General features: G+C 42.2%; 1 protein-coding gene across 1 annotated transcript in view; it reads right to left on the bottom strand.

Annotated features, from left to right (window-relative positions):
- MESR3 (misexpression suppressor of ras 3) overlaps positions 1-11,326 on the bottom strand; it is a 45,902-nt gene extending 34,576 nt beyond the window's left edge. Inside the window, exon 1 of the mRNA XM_011645487.2 lies at positions 10,854-11,326. The gene's annotated coding sequence lies outside the window, so the exon portion shown is untranslated. The remainder of the gene's footprint in view (positions 1-10,853) is intronic.
- Between the last annotated feature and the right edge of the window lie 6,237 nt (positions 11,327-17,563).

The following is a 17,563-nucleotide window of genomic DNA, read 5'->3' as shown; positions in this document are numbered from 1 at the left end:
AGAGAGAGAGAGAGAAGGGCAGAGGAGAGGAAAAAAGATCGGTCAACGAACCAACTGACCATACACCGGACCCTGTGGTGTACCTCGCGCGTTCCCTCCGCTTTCCTCGTATTACTTCTCGATGAATTTTTGCATACCGGTCACGGCACCTGAATTTAAAGCGTCGGCCACGGCCGATCCCCGTCTCCTCCGTCGCGTCTCTCTCTCTCTCTCTCTCTCTCTCTCTCTCTCTCTCTCTCTCTCTCTCTCCGTGAAGAAGAAAGTAGCCGATACACACGATCGGAGATGCGGGCGCGTGACCGTTTCCGTATTCCTTAAAGAATGGCACGGTGTACGTGTCATACGGAAACCATGTATGTACCATACATCTATGCGCTACCAGCAAACTCGACGTCGATCATTTATGCGTCCCGAGGAAAAATTCAGGTTTCGCACCTCACGTTCTCTCTTGTTCGAGAGAGAGAACGCTTTGATCAGTCTGATCTACGCTAGTTTCTACCAGTCGCGTATTAACCGTCGCAACGGAACGGAAATGAGCGCGGGAGGTTGTAATTTCACTCGCGCGCTTAACGTCGTGCTTCTATAATTGATTAATTGATTAATCGGCGCGCCGCTCACCGCGAGAAAGTCGGTCGGCGTCTCAGCAGCTCGGCAGCCTTCATCCCGAGAATTTATCGTCGTCATGGTTAAACTGGATTGATAGGAATTTACCATGCAATTGATGGCGATAAATACATACAGATTCGCGCCTAACTTATCTCATTCACTCCTATAAAATCTTTCCGTCCTCAATCGTTCTCGTATACTTTATTTCCGATGCTATCTTCTTGCACCATTTCTGTCCCGCTTCTTTATCATGCTGCAAAATACGCAGCCGAGGTTTCGTATCGTCATTTCCTAATTTTTTAAACTCGTGTGTAAAATACTTGAGTTTCCCTTCCTGTACTCGATCACGGATACAAAATATATTACATTTTGTACAATTGGACAAAAAAAAATTGATTAAATATCGATTTCAATTCATCATGCGTAAAGTTGACAAAGAAACCTACTTCTGTAATATAACGGTGAGAAAATACGTGAACAGCACAGAAGACTTGTAATGTGGAACGGTTATTGAAAGGAAGAACGCTTAGGAGGCAAATTTCCGTCCTAACGTTGCATAGGCAATTGTACGCTACACTTATAATATTATTTCTATCTGTTTCCTTCGAGTAATATCTCAAGTCGAAACTTTTCTCCAACTTTCAATTAGGATTTTTACATTTGTTTTGATACTTTGAGCTACTGCTCAGATCGATTATTCTTGATATTACCTGCAGCTGCCAGCGCAAAATTCTATTAAAGATAATTGAAAACTCTTCTTTTGAGCCTTGAAGATGGAAAATCGTTCAGATGCAAAGTAGAAAAGCTCAATTTATGTAAAATGGACTTTTATCACAATCCTTTAGAACCTATAAACCTTGAAAATAGAGTCAAAAGTAGAGATAACAGTTGGACTCGCGATCTCATGGCTCATATAACTATCTCGCAAAGCGTTACGTAAGTAGTGCGAACAATTGATAACGTTTTACTTAAATCCCATTTATTTATCACCTAACCTGGAAAGGTTCGTGAAATTTTCGAAACTCGGGGCAGGCTGTCGGGGAAGTTTCGCTCGAAATCGGAAAGTTGAATCAATTACGCGTAAACCGTGGGCCAGAGCCGGGTCTGCGAAATAGTATCGCACAATAACAAAGTCGAATTCCGCGATTCCATCGGTTAACTTTCCAGAGCCGTTCCTCCGGAGCTCAAGCTACGTGTCCCGCGAGTTTCGGCCGCAGCGCCGGAGGAAATCCGGATTACGGAGTGCGGGTGCGGTCGCGGTTCCGCGAGGAACGAAGTTCCGCGCATTCTCGAGATTTATCCGCAGATCGCAGGGACTACCGTACTACACGCGTGCGGTGCACGCACGAGTGCACGCGAGAGGGATAATCGCCGTTCGCGCGGCCGTTCGAAGGCGCGATGGCCGCAAATCGCTGGCGAGTTGCCCCTTGACACAATTCCCCGCAGCGTGTTGTTCCTTTTCTTTCCCCCTTCCCGCTTAATCGACGTCGAGATCTCGGGCTCCCGCGGCTACCAATTTTCCTCCGGCACGAGTTTTATCCATCTGCAAAGCGGCGCGAGATGGTCGCGATCAGCGATTTCTAGCGTGCACATTGTGCACCTTCGACTTTCTACGTGATTCCGACAATAATTCGAATCATGCCCAGTCACGTTAGCGCTTAATTGATCCCTAACGAGGGGACGATATTTTCCCCGCGTGCTCCGCGGATGAGAGCGGAATTGAAGTAGTAACGACACGTGCAACCGAGGTACGCGTGCGCGTAAGCCGCCGCGAGTTGCTCGCTCTAATGCCGGTCAAAGATCATCGAATCGAGCGTTAATGGAACTTCTCCTCTGGCAATCCTACGCAATCTTCCGTGATCTTTCTCTCGCCGACGAATTTCTTCCTCTTCGTTTCCTCGTGTCGATCGTGCCGCGCTCAATCGCCGGCTAATCTCTCTCGCGAGAGTCGACGGACATCGGGCATTTTTTTTCTACATTTCGATATATATATATATATATATATATATAATGGTTTCTCCTCAGTGTGTTACCGCGCGCGAATGCACCCGTACCCGTCGATGGAACTAATTCCGTCGGTGCACAATGGCCGATCACCTGGCGATTATCCGGGAACTTGATTACCTCGCCGTTAGAACTCGCCGAGCAATGCATTCATCGATTTTTAATCAGCGTCGCTGGCGCACCGCTGGCGAATCGGTGCGACGGCAAACGGAGATCGATCGGCGACGACTCGAATCATTTAACCTTTAAGCACGTGCGCGTAACCGAGATTTCTATTTCCCTACTTAAATGTTATCTGATTACCAGTTGCCCGCGCGCGGCTTTGCATCTAACAATGTGAATCCGCCGTGGAAGAAGCAAGCGCGCCGAGTTGAATAATGAGACACCGAGTCGATTGCATGCTCATGCTGATTTACCGTATGTCAACGCTATATAATCGAGTTTTACCGTACGATTAGAGCCCATAACGATCGCGAGATCGATGATCGACGCGTCGATTCTTACATTTTACCGTAGCTCTCGAAGGGTCAACGTACAATCGGCGGGAGGGGGAAAAAAAAAACATCAAAAGAAAGAAGAAATGCTGAAAGTTGTTTCAGAGAGAAAGAGAAGTGAGTTCGATCAACAAACGTCCGATAGTGTCGATACCGGACGATAGAAGGGAAAACGTTTACTTTATGTCAGCTCGAACGTTAGCCCGTTATCTCGCAGCTCGCAGTGATATTCGAAGCTCTATGCCGGTATCGCTCGCCGCTCAATGAAATATACGTCGGATGTCGACACAACGGTTACCAATGTCCGCAGGTTCGCCGGGCTTGGTTCCCTCACCGATATCTCGAATTTACTCGATAAAGAATGACGTGTCGTAACGCGGAGAAGAAAATACGTTTCTACCGATAAAGCTCAGCGAACTGGGCCACCTGGGCCCAATTATCGCTAGTCGTATCTTCGTCTTCTTCTATTTCCTTTTTTATTAATTTCCCTCTCCTTCGTTCGGCGCCGCTTCTCGTGACGTAACTTTCTGAAGAAATATCACACGAGCGACTTGCTTTGATCTCGGTAGAAAAAAAAAGTCATTACGTAGGAAACGTAAGACAAAAAGTCTCATCAAACGTATAGACAAATTGTTGTTGTTTACGTAAGACTCGGTGTAAATAAATTATTAGTTCCGTCACGTGTTTTCACGATAATCAAAATTGCAAATAACAGTTGTGGTGCTTCGCCGCAATTACCGTCGGAGTTATGAGATAATATTTTTTTGTTGCGCGACGAGAGAGTCTTCTTGCGTCGCGCGTCAAATGGCATTGCCTCCGCAAGGATGACTGATCCGCAAAGTCATTTGGGCTTAGCGATCCGAGCTCATTATACTTGTATAACATTCAAACATTACGTAAAAAATATTTACAACATGTGCAGCATTTTAACGAGCAATAAACATACAAAAAAAGCAAAATGTTACTTGATTTGAAGAAGATTAAGCATAAAAAAATTAATGCGATACGTTAATATAAATAAGCGAAATAGTGCGGATTTAAAGTTCATTTTTTTTATCTCTATCCTAACGATTTATTCTTTAAAAAGTGACAATGAACGTTCAAACAAATTTTTCAAGCACACATGAAGAAAAACATTTAAAAAGTAACATACATGGTTATGTCAATTACAAACGTTGACTTTACTCAAATTCCTGAATTTATCTTTGCGTTCGCTCGTTTCCGCTCATTTCGTAGAACAGCTGAGGAAAGAACAGGAGAATCTCTTTTTCTCACCTTTGACTTAGCTTCATCCTTGAGCTCATCTAGACAGCCGCTAATTTTAGATTACACAAAACGCAAATGTGCCGTCGCCGTGGCGTTGCGTCAAAATGTTTTTTAGTAGCCTCGAGGCACCTGACAGGAGTGAGAAAAAGTTGCGGCAACCGAAACAGGCAGTGCCGGGCTGTAATTGGCCACGATAACGTTCCTCTCCGTCTCGCCTCTCACGCGGGAAGTAATCCTCCAATTTCGTGACGCATTCCGGGGCCTCTCAAATTGCCACATTCGCGTTATCTTATCGACGTCGAGTTGAATTGCAGCCTTCGGTACAGTCATTGCTCGGCGCGTGACATTAGACGGCATAATAATAAATTAAAGCCTAATGTTTACTCAGGACGGTACGTTACCGTCGGAAGTTTCCCTCCCTCTCTTCTCCCTCGTGTTTGCTCGGCGCATCCAGTCACGGCGGATGACGTCACGATTTCTTAATATCTCGATAAACGCGGCCGCGACCGCGCCCATGTATCTGCTATCCTTTGCTAAACCGACTGTGCGCACAATGTGTGCATTAGCAACATTAAACGGCGTATTTTACGGCGCACGTTCAGGAAACAAATGCAATTTTCCGTACGTTCGCGCACGACACGAAATCGAACTGAAACCGTGAAATTATTCCGTTTTCCATATGCCGCGTGCAAAAAGTATCGATTTTATTTGTACGGGGCTATTTATTTTGTTTCGCAATATCGATCTTTTATATCCGATTCTGCGAATATAAAAGCGGATTAATTACGCAGAAAAAAAAAAATGAAGCTCGCGATACGCTACGCTCGTGCAACATTATTTCTACGCCAGAGCAGGAAATCTGTTATGATTAATGAACAAAGTTACCGTTAATTAGTATTGCTCCTATAACATATTAGTGAATAAAGTTACCGCTATATGTGTAATGGAAGCCGACATTCAATTCCGCGTATGTGCGCCATGGGAAAAGCGGAGACTCTAAGGAGACATCAAGGTACCCATCACCATAATGATGGCTCAATCATCCTGCGATTACGTCTCGATTCGTCTAGTCATCGCAACAAGAAACTGTTATGTTACACAGGGTTCACTCGATGTCATCCATATTTCATAAAGTAATCTGGACGTAATCGTTCGCGGAGACAGCAAACACAAGTGACGATAATACGTCGATAGCCAAACATCAATACCTGTCGTCATTCCCTCCTCGAAGATATTAATTTTCAAAATCGCAGATTTGACGACGGGGTATTCTCGCTCTCGCAAGGTAGACAGGATACGATATGGAAAGAGTGAAAAGTATTATTTTTCTGCAACGTTTATCACGCATTTCACTTATCGACTTTCGTCTCGATTTTTCCATTTACTTTCGCAATTCGCGTTCTCGATAGCCGTCATAAAAGTAGTATCTCGAAACGCGATTCGCCGACGATTCGCTCAGCGAGACGGAATCCCCGGCGGCGCGTACGTGCGCGTGACACGGTGATCTAATTTCCATGTGTGTCGAAGGCAGGCAACACGCGGCTTATCCGCGATCCACGATTTTGCGCTTCCGCGCGTATCGCTCTCTCGCTTCGCTCGCTCCGTCTGTGCCTCCTCGGCTTCCTTTTCGGCGCTTTTTCACGTTTCCGCTCGCCCCGCCGGGGTGTCATGAGAGCCGCGCGATCGATCCGCGCTCGATCCACGCTCGGCCGGTTGTCATGACTTACCGTTTCGGAATTCAACTCGCGAATGCAAATACGCGAGAATCGCAACCGAGACCGACGATTCGGTTACGTTCGATCGAGCGCCACAATAAATTCGACGCTCGAGCACTAAGCGTCGAAGTCCCGCGACGGCGCGCCGATAACGAGTGCGAGAATCGTTTGTGCCGAGGCGCGGAGAAATCCCGGTAAAAATCCGCGGTAAATCCCGACTGTCCCGTGAGTTTTTGTTTGCAAGTGAAATGTGTGGCGCGCAGAACTCGCGCGCGCGCGACGATTTCGGTGCTTTCCTATTTTTTTCGGCGGTGTAGTCCTGTCGATGTCCGGCGCTCTTGTTAACACGACGCGACCAGAAAATAAACGAAACGGCGGGAGCAACAAAAAAAACGAATGGAAGCGCAACGTATAAAATCTCGCGGACTGTGTGCATCCTCCCTTCGTCCGCTCCGAAGGAAGGAGAGAGAATCTAGATATGTATTTCGAAAAACATTTCGCAAACTCCGTTATATCCGACGCGAGAGATCTAAAAGCGTATATCTCGGACGCGACGTTTCGCAAAATCGGACGCATCGGCACGAAACCGCGAGCGCGGTGCCGCGCGATTTCGTCCCCGATTTCCCGCCGTGGGAATCGCGAGCGAATTAATTATCGCGACGAATCGCGCCGCGCGTCGCACGGACACGTTCCGATTACGCGAGCCGTTTTAATGCCGATCCGACCTGATAAGGAACACCCGAAACACACGCGCGCGTGCGCACACACGTGCGTTCGCACACAGGCTGGGAATAACTATTGCCACACTGCTCCTTTTTTTTTTTTTCTTTCGCCCCTGCCGCCCTCTTCCATCCGGCGATTTCTCGCGTGCGCGTTACGGCCGGCAGCGGGAAACGCGGACTCGCGGTTTCTCCCATACCGTCGTAATTACGCTGGATTGGCCTAACAATTCAGGATCGATCTCTCTTGCTCTCTCTCTCTCTCTCTCTCTCTCTCTCTCCTTCTGTATCCTATCAACTTCCCGTTTTTTTTTCTGTTTTTTTTTCCCTGCTCGCTGGTTGCGACCAGCGGTTCGGTATCTATTCGCGGATTGTATTTTCCTTTGGTACGATTTAATTGTAGCGCGAGTTGCGAAACTCGTGCTCGCGCGTTCGCTCGCTCGTTCATTCGTCCGTAAGTTCGCGGTTAAGATTTACGAGCGAAAAACGGCGGCTGTGTAAAGAGCGCGCCCGCTCGATTTCAGCCTCTCTGGCGGCGCGCGGAATTGAAACGGAGAGGCGCAATTAATGGACTTTTGCGGCGGCACGCGATCGCCGTGTTTGTTACGCTCGTTCGAAACACACGCGTGGAATATTTGTCGAGCGCCACGAAAAACCGTGTCGCGGCGAATTTTTCTGGGCAATCGTTATTCTAGCGCCTCGCCGTTCGTACGAGATGAAATTAAGGGCAACAGCCATCGGAGAAACTACAGGTAATTAGGTCTAGGAAATCGATCAACCAGACTAAACTCACTTTTATCGCGTCTATCGCGTCTATAAAGATGTTTACGTACACACGCTTTATGTCATAACACTTTTCAATAATTTATGATGCATGATTGAAATTTCATCAGTGGTTACACTCAAGTGCATTCGTAAAAATGAAGAAACATATCGCGTCAGGCAGGTTTTATCGCGTCCGCGAGAAAAAAAGAGAGGAGATCTGATCTGCATTGCAATCGCGCGGAAACACTTTCCACGGAAAAACTTTCCTCCCGTGTTCGCGCTCGCAATATTTCACACGGCGTAGCCGTGGACCGTCCGCAGGATATCCGTTTTCTCACACGCGCCATGAGAGACGGCGCGATGAAACAACGGAGGAAAGAAAGCACGATCGCGAAAGGCCGGCGACCAAATCCGGTTCCGTCTTTTCCGTACGTAGACCACATTATTCTCACTTAAGCATGTCTATACATTTGTACTCAGTCGCCTGTGTAAGAAATTGCTAGAAATTGCTGCCTCGCCGAGATGTTCGACGATATTGACTCGAGGGTTCAACGTTCCACGTGGAACCATTCGCTCTCGCGCGCCCTTTGGTATGCACATTTGCGTTAATAATTACGACTCGAATTAGTCGCGATTTAAAGTTAGACGGAAATGTTTCGATGTTTGAATCGCGTCATTCGCGAAATTTGGATAAATGAGCATCTATAGAAAATGCATCACTTGTAGATTCCTAATGTCTATTTTTCCAAATTAATATCTTTTTTCTCATATATTAAAGATTTTAGAATGTTTTAGGGCTCCCAATCAAGTGGTTTCTTTATTCCAAAAATAATATGGAATATTCAGAAAATTTTTAAATCTTATCCATGATATTAGAAAAAAAAATATCAATTTATCGCTTGATATTTCTAATGTCAACGTAATAAAATTCATTTGCTCGCTACTTTTTGACTTGAAATTCCTCCATCGAGTCATTTATCATTTTATCATTTGAAGTATTAGATAAAAGATAGATAAAAAGTTATATTTGGAGTTTCATCATAAACAAGTCATCGCAACAAAGCACCAGGCGGTATCAAGAAGCCGGTCTCTTTTAGTAGAAGTAATTACCCTTGTTCTAAGGAAGATGATCCTCGATCGCGCGCGAAGTTTTCTCCGTAATGACGTAGCGCGGGAGGATGAAAGAAACGCGTATATCTATGTCCATGCACCTGTGTGCGATCATCTTTACGGGCGCCGGCGCGCGATGACGGTCGTTAGTTCCCCGTTAACGCACGCTTCGTTATCCTCATTAGCGGAAAGTACGCGTGTGCGCGCGCGCATACGCGAATGCAGATTTCGCGTCTCTAACGAGCTCGACGGACCGGATACTTTCGATTCCCCGGTGATGCTCCGGTACTCCCGCGAATGGGTGGAACTAATTCGAAGGAGGCCATATACCGTCAGCAGGACTGCTTACAAAGTACCGTCGAAATTTTCGCATCGGTGAATTCGCGAATTCAGAACTGGAGAACGAATAAAATTCGTCGGTTCTCGAAAAATATCGTTCCATTTTAAATATCTTAATTCGGCGCAGGGACAATGGGAAATATGCGAGATATCCATATCTTTCGAGAATTCCGCGGGATATACACGAGAGTTTAAAATAATGGAAAGAACCTGCTAGCTTATGCAGGCAGAAAAGCTGGAAGGATTCAAATACCAAAGTTGGCGGTGACACACAGCGGAGACATTTTCGTACAAATTGTTCCTCGCATCTATTTTGCGGACGAGGAGCTCGGATCGATGTCATGGGACTTTTTTCTGCCAACAACGGACGTTCTACGTAATTCATCACACGCACTGTTTTCCTCCTTAAGGTCCAACGCACTCGGGATTTAACCGCGGCCGAGAGCCTCGCGGAAACGCTCTTGCGCGCTCTCATTTTCGAAACTCGTCTCTTCCGTTCGCGACGACACGCGACGGACGTGTCGTTTCCCTCGAGTTCTCGTAACTCGATACATACAAGTAACGAATGATATATGCGAATTAAAGGAGTGTAAAATCGCGAGTGTTAAATTTGATGCGAATCTATCGATGCGATTCTTTGCGTAATAAAAAATGCAGCGTTTGACACGTGTTATTAAATTATTTTTCATTATTTAATAGAGAAGTTAATCAATAAATTGTTAGTGGATATTAATTATCAGGATAGTTATTGTAAATTTTCTCTATTATGCATATCTGTTGCCTCGAAATGTGATGTTGCGACGCACATGGTATTTATTAATATACAAATCGTATGTCGATTAAGCATTCGTTAATTGCTGCTGTAAATCAAAATATCTATTATATTTGGATACGTATGTTCATATTTTGTTACGTGTTGAGTTGTTCTAATTATTCCAATTACATCCAGTAATTCGATAGATTTAATTTAAATCACTTCATATATCAATAAACTTTCTCTTTTTCTCTGTGTCAAAAAGAAAATGTCAAAATAATGACAAACAACAATCACTTTATCGAAAAACGTAAATTGCTGATTGAAATTGCAGCTTTAAGTAAATAAATTAAGACATCGCTGTAAAAATATAAATACTATAAATACTTAATATACCAACATATAATAATAATATGTACACAATTATATTGTAGGAGCCTTGCAATTGCTCGTGTACGACCGGGTTATATACATATTTACAATTTGTTCGTTAGAGTGGATATTTGTTGTTAGTGCTCTGCGTTTGTTGATGTTCTTTGTTGTGCTAAGTTCGAATCGAGATGATCTCAGTGGACACAGGCAGTCTTCTTCCGATCTGTCTTAGCGTTCGGACAGAAGGAAAACAGACGTTGCGCGCTCCGAAAATTGTAACCTAACGAGAATTCTCCGACATCCGCGTCTTGTAACTTTTCCCAATAAAGTAATTATCTAAAAGAACCTAATAATATATACGTATAATAACGAGCTTGTAATGTTGTTTAACATTTTTTTTCTGAATTCCGAATCGTGTTGAAAAAAATTGTTCTCTTATAATTTATATAGCAACAGCAACGCTGTAAAATATACAATAGCGCAAAACAAGGATCCTATTTTTTCCACGTCATCTTTTAAAATTGTTATTTGTTTACGAGACTGTCATGTTCGTATAGTTGAGAAAATTATTCGTAAATAGGCTTGACATTGATATCGTAAATCTGAAAGCATATCCAACACGAAGAACGGTACGATTTCACACACTTACAATTAAAATGCTTACAGAAAATGGGGGATAATTTTCTTCTTTAACACACATAATACTCACGGTCACAAAATTGCTGTTTACAATGTTGCTTAAAGTCTGCCTCTGGAGAATTCGGTACTTTCTTGACTTAACTTCAGGTCTCCTTAAACTCGGTAATGACGCATGACAACTCGCACTCGCAGGAAGAGCGACGGAGAAGGAGAGTACGACGAAGAGAGAAAGAGATCCCGAGGAATACGCACCCCTACCCCTACAGGCACGCACCCCCCCGTTTCACCCTCGGCGGATTTTCGCGACTCCGCACGCACCGCGAGTACCGGGAGACACGCGCACGAAATCGCCTCGAAATCAACAGGACCGGTGTGCGTCTGGAAGCTGAGGCTCGCTCGCGCGCGCGAAGCGGAGAAGATAAACACTCCGGCACACAGGCAGGTGCGGACTCCCTCCTTCGCTCCGGCAAGAGAGTGGTGAACGGCGACGAACCGTCGATCGCGAAGGGTGGCGGTCGACTGAGGCGCCTCGTCGTGCACTCGCTCGGTGCACCTCCCGCGCTCACGGCCGCTGCCCGCGAGTACACGCGTGCCTGCGTGGCCGCGTGCGCGTATGCGTGCGTCGTACGGGGGGGAGTACGGGGGGGAACGGCGGATGCACTTGCACAATTGCCATTCCGCCGCGGCGTTCGCCTCGACGCGTTCGCGAATTTCTGAATGACTCTTTCGCGCTCCGACGAACCTCTCGCGTTTCCAGAGCGTTCCCCGGACGAGTGTCGGAGGAAGCTCGTCGAGAAGTGCTCGTCGACTCCGCGACACGATTCCTGCGATCCACTCGATGCAATCCCACAGATTCTCGGGTCTTAAGCACGTCTCCATAGATTGCAGCTCCGACCTTCCGTTCTCTCCGCTGAGAAGGGACAGAATTTGGGATAGATTTCCTTGCTTTGTCCAAGCGAGTTTTGTCGCTTGATTCAAAGGAATTCGTTTCTTCCATTGTTCATCCGTGACGTGACGCGATAAAAGGATATTTTCAAACTACTTTGTCTTCTTACGGTTGCCTGTACGTCGCATATTTATATCTTGAATAGTCGGGAATATTATGCATTTTGAAATCGGGGTCAATGTGTCTGCGCCATGACTGCGTAAAATACAAAATGTATGCGAAATACACGTTGCAATTTACGGAAAACGTGACGTGTTGCGAGATACTTGTTTTATAAATTTATAAGTTGTTTTTACCATTGATTTACATATTCTACAAAAGGCAAACATTTTTAGCGCAATTGATGTTGGTTGCCTGAGCGAGTTCCATTACGTATGAGCTCTGAAAACATCTTTTGTTCCTTTTGTTTTAACGCACAATGAAACACACCGTAAAAGAGATGAATAGACTTAATAAAAGCCGTTTGCGCGACGACTATCATTATTAGAAGAAATTATTGAATGATGTTATTATTAGACAGAAACAACAAATAGAAAGCGTTTTGTAAAATGACGAAAAAATATGCTTTATTTTTCGTATTTACCTACGAAATAATTCAGAAATTATATATTTTCTGTGAATAAATTTGTAAAATCGATAATATAATGAAAGATTCATTTCAATATATCATGTAATTTTTCTTTTAATTTTAATTAAATTTAGAAGAATAAATGAAATAATCTTATATTTTAATTAATTTTATATTATATTTAAATAAATATTTTTTATACAAACATGATATATAAAATTCAGAAAGATTCAAGTCGCTCTCAACGTCACATGTTTCATCTCGAAATTTAACCATGAAAGTCCTGAATTTCTGTCTCTACGCCAACGAAGTATAGATTTTTTCCCTCAATTTTCACTGGTTTTTGTTAATTATTGATGTCAAAAGTGGCATAAAAATCCAGACACTGCAAGACGTCATTCATGATATACATTTTATACATATACATATATATCTTCACATTCGAAATGAAAAATTGCCTTTTGTAAAATTCAACTATTTATTAAAAAACACATTTGACTACAGTGAAAAAGTTATATATTTTTTTATCTAATTTTGCATATAGGAAACGTGTGCCTTTATGTTATATATTTACGAAAATAAGTGGGAAAAGTGAAGTAAACAGAATTCGATTGCATTCTGTTTTTATAAGATTAACGTTTTGATTATTAAAATGATATAAGTGGATCGCGCGTAATTTAGGTGGTAAATCCTCCGTCCCTTTTGGAAGCTTTCGTTTTCGATCGTAAATCCGTCCGAAAATTTACGAGACCGTGCACATCCGTCGAATTGCATCCGTTTGATTCTCCCCCGCCGATAAATCACAGTTATCCCTGTATGTTGTGGATTCGATGTGCTGTTAAGCGGTCCCGTATTTTAGGCATTAAGCGATTCAAGATTTGTGAAATACGAAGCGGAGGGATTTGCAGGATAAAGGATTCATTCTCGCGATGGGAAACGAGATAAATTGTGATTACGAGTGTACAGTTAAAAACGCCACAGCGTTTTAATCTGTTGCGAATTAAAAGTTTATATCGTATTAACGGATGAAATTTTATGATATTTAACTCATCTTCTATTTTATCTTGTATCTTTTAATTCACTCTTCGTCATTGCCAGTCTTTTATGGCATACAACATTTGGAAACCACGATTTGGAATGCACGATCAAGACGACATTTTTATTTATTTTCAGTTTAAATTACACGCAAACTACTGTACAGAACTGTTAAATAACACTTCTTAACACTGGATGGTTTATTTAGACGCGATATTACTTGTCAATTATGATGTATGAAAGTATAATCGCGTACGTCATTAGTCAACGTCAACGGCGACTGATAAAACGCGAAGCGCTGTTTGCACGTCGCGAATAATTCGTGAATATCCGCGCTCTCGCTCCTCAACCCCTTTACAACCGCCGCAAGTCTTTGTATTTCTGACTGGCGCCCCTGCCGGATACTGGGTATAACAATAACGCCTTCAATTATCGCACGCAATTAAAATTCGTTTCCGCATACGAGCCCGTGTTGTTTGCACGATGTCTCTAGTGCCGAATACGTAGCGTATTGGCAAGAAGAACAATGAAAAAACACGGGGAGCCTATACGTGTGATTGATGGATCCAAGATTTATTTCAACATGCAAAAAAAAAAAAGTGTTACTCTATGTCTTTTGGAAACGAATGGAAAGGTATCTCTTTCAGGATTTCAAGTTGGAAAAAAGTCATGGCAAATTTAAATATTCTATTAGCCCTTAGTATTTTCTAAATTATTACTTAAATTAAATTTTGCTCGTTTTGCGTATTGCTGTGTGTTAGTACTTACTGTTACTGTTCTCTCGCGCACGGAAAAATATACGCATGCAGCAACTTCTCCAACTTCTGTTCGCTGCGAAATGACAGAATTAGCAAGTATAATGAATGAAATTTTCTAATTGGAGATGAAAAAAGCGTGAGAAAGAAATTGCAGCGAAAAAGTAATAAAAGCGAGGCAAGGGAAACGTAAATGCAACCGACGTTTCAGCACGGTGGCAAGAAACGCACAAAGAAAATATAATATTTCTTCGGGACTTATTTTACATGGAGGCGTTAGATTTCCGATGTCGGCGCATCTGAATTTTTGTGACATTAAAAACCTTGCATTCAACGCAATGGGAATAATGGGGTGTGACGCATCTAAATATTTAAACGCGAGGGAATACAATTTAAATTAATGCACGTGGCATCATTAGCGCACACTTGTGGAAGAGTACGTGTCATCCGGGGGCCGGAAAGGCACAAGATTTACGAGGGAAAAGGGAAGGAGGAATTTCCATGCGTCAAAAGTGTGCGAAGCAAAATGTAAAACAAGTTAAATTTAAATATCAAATGTCTCACAAAACATATTTTTAATATTTTAAAAGCTTTTTTAAGAGAAGAAAGATACTTTTTTCTTATATAAAATGTCTCTCTCTCTCTCTCTCTCTCTCTCTCTCTCTCTCTCTCTCTCTCTCTCTAGGAAACACTAGATAAGGGAAATTATGAAGCTTGCAAGGATCTGAAGAGACAACCGCTCGTTATTTTTATATCACGCGTCGGGGAAAATTCTCTCCTTCGCGCTGCAAGACCCTTTGACGTGTGTACGCGCCATAATTTCTGATGCTTTGCGGTTAATCTGACATGGCTGTATACGAACGCATAACTGAAAGATAAAGCTATATACTGTTGTATGTGTCGGGGATAGCCGTAAACGCCACGTAAGAGCACCGTACAACAACTTAATATCTTTCCATCGAGTTCTTCTTCTGCGTCTCTTCGTCGCTCTCTCTCGCGCGTCGCAGGGTGTCGCGGCGTGCCGCCAACGGGAGCTTAGAATCTTCGAATCTTCTATCGATTTTCGCAACTGGCCGGGTTTACCATGCATTCACCTCATGCAGCCGATCGAACGAAGTTACGTTTGCTTACCGATAAGTGATGGTTTGCAGCCGCCGTCGGTGCTAATTGCGTTTAGGGTTTGCGTGCGGCATGAGCGATTCGGTGGATAGGAATTCCCCGATGTTTTGCTAATTGGAGTCAAACCATGTGTGAGTATTAGCGACAGCGTTTCTCTTTCTCAATCGGCACGTGAAGGAAATCCATCAAGTGACGTGATTCTAAGTAGATTTGTAATCTCGAAATTAATATTAATCCGCAGATTATTAAGAAGCCGCAATAAATCTCTCATAGTTCTCATTAGTATCTCTCACGTAAACTGTTTCTTTGTTTGCGTTTTTTTTTCTAACTATCTTTTTAAAAATAATACAAGTAAATAATATTTCTTAAACTTTGTATCTCTCATAGTTTTCAGAAAAAAAAACACTTTGCTATCGGAGATATAGAGATAATAAAGCTAATAAAGAAGATAGAAGGACATGTTATCTTGAGAGCTCCGAGAAGATATCGCTAATCGGAAACATAACTTTGTCATACCGTAATAATCCCACAGGAAATATCTAACACGCACAATCATTCGGTCATTGAATTTAGGGTCAAGAATCCATAGACTCATACATCATGTCTGTATATACGCATTTCTGTGAGCAATAATATAATAAATATTTATGAAAAAGTGAAAGCAAATATAAGTTAATTTAAAAATAAAATACGTAAGAATAAAAATAAAAATGAACTTTATACATACAGGTTTGATGTAGGTGAAATAGGATAGCAAAAAGTAGTTCATTTTTTATTTACATCTCTCAATTAAAAATAAAATAAAATTTGCCGATTCACATTTCTGTCGCTTCTACGAACGTGTACGTTGTAAAGACACAGGGATGAGTAAAAGACATCTCGTGACACATCCTTCCATCGATGATAAGAAAAAGGAAGAAAGGGCGCGGAGGGAACGGGTTGGCGATCGAAGAACTAAACGGGAAAATCTGCCTCCCAACGGACAGCGAGCACTGCTTTCTCAGCCGTAATATTGGAAGTTTACGAGATTTGCCGTAATCGAATCTCGTTGTACGGCCAGAGAAGGCCTTTGGCAATTTGCTCGAGGGGCCTCGACGCCGACAAAATGCGTGCCACGGAAATGCGAGTCTTATCAGAGGTGATGCGAAATATATTGTAATTCGATAGCGCTTTAAACAGACACATGGTTTTGCGATAAACATTCGACGAAGAAAAAAAAATCATCGATTTTTAAGGAAAAAGCTTATCCGCTACGCTACAACTTTCATTCACTAAAAACTGAAGAAAGGAAAACATTTCTTTCGTTTTTTAATAACATCACGATGTCGATCGTTTTTCGAGTAGTAAGAAAGAAATTTTGTTTCAATATCGAGATTATTACCGTGTCCAATATGATCGCGTATTAAATTGAAACTGATTCTTAGGTTGCAAGGTAGGCGCAAGCTGAGTGTTTGTATCTGCAGTTAAGTTTCAAAGTGCAGGATGATGAGCGGAACGCACGATGGTTGCATTACTCTCGCCTTGTGTCGGCTAATTAGTTTATACGCGCGTCAAGAAACTAATTAACCATTCTGAATAGACTTTCGTTTACGATCAATTTCCGCTGTAAAGTGCAATGACCGGTTGAAATATAATACTAACAATATTTTAGAAGTACAGTTGCGGGGAAGTTGCATTAATTCATTTACAATTGAATTTTAAACTTTACTGAATTTTTTTTTAACACTGTGTGTTTTAAGTAATTAATTTAATGATTCAATCGTTAATTTTCCATCCGTTTTGCTGGACAAGAAAAGTCAACTTGTTGAACAGCATTTGAAAATATCTATAGTAAATTCTACTATGTTATGAATTAAACAAAATGAAACCGATATTAAATTGAGTTAAAATTTCTGTAACGAATTAACTTGTCTTTCTCAATTAACGGATTAATTTTGCAAACTTTCGCCTCTTTGTATTCATATCTTTCCTCTCATTTTTTTTTTTTACTTTTTAACGTAATTTATATACATATATATAATACGCTAGAAAAACACTTAAAATTATATATCTTTTATACTTGTATTATTAAAGATATTTCTTTTTCTTTTATGTAATTAATGCGCGTAAAATAATTTCCTAGATAAGATAGCGTATTATTGTAAATAAGATAAATCAGAATAAAGTTCTATTGCATTATCGATATTTGTATGAATGATAATATCAATCCTGCAAAGATGAACAAATTAAAAAGCAATTAATTACAAAGCAACAATTAAAAAGGTGATGAAGTTATATTATATGAATTTAATTTAATTAAGATTGCTGCGGTCAAAGTTTCGTCCATTATTATCGGAAAAGAGCTTACTCCGCTGGTT

This window comes from Pogonomyrmex barbatus, unplaced genomic scaffold (assembly GCF_055798465.1).
Source record: "Pogonomyrmex barbatus isolate J1 unplaced genomic scaffold, ASM5579846v1 scaffold5, whole genome shotgun sequence".
NCBI classification, from domain to species: Eukaryota; Metazoa; Arthropoda; class Insecta; order Hymenoptera; family Formicidae; genus Pogonomyrmex; species Pogonomyrmex barbatus.
Note: the sequence above shows the minus strand (reverse complement) of the source record. Positions and strands in the feature narration are given on the sequence as shown.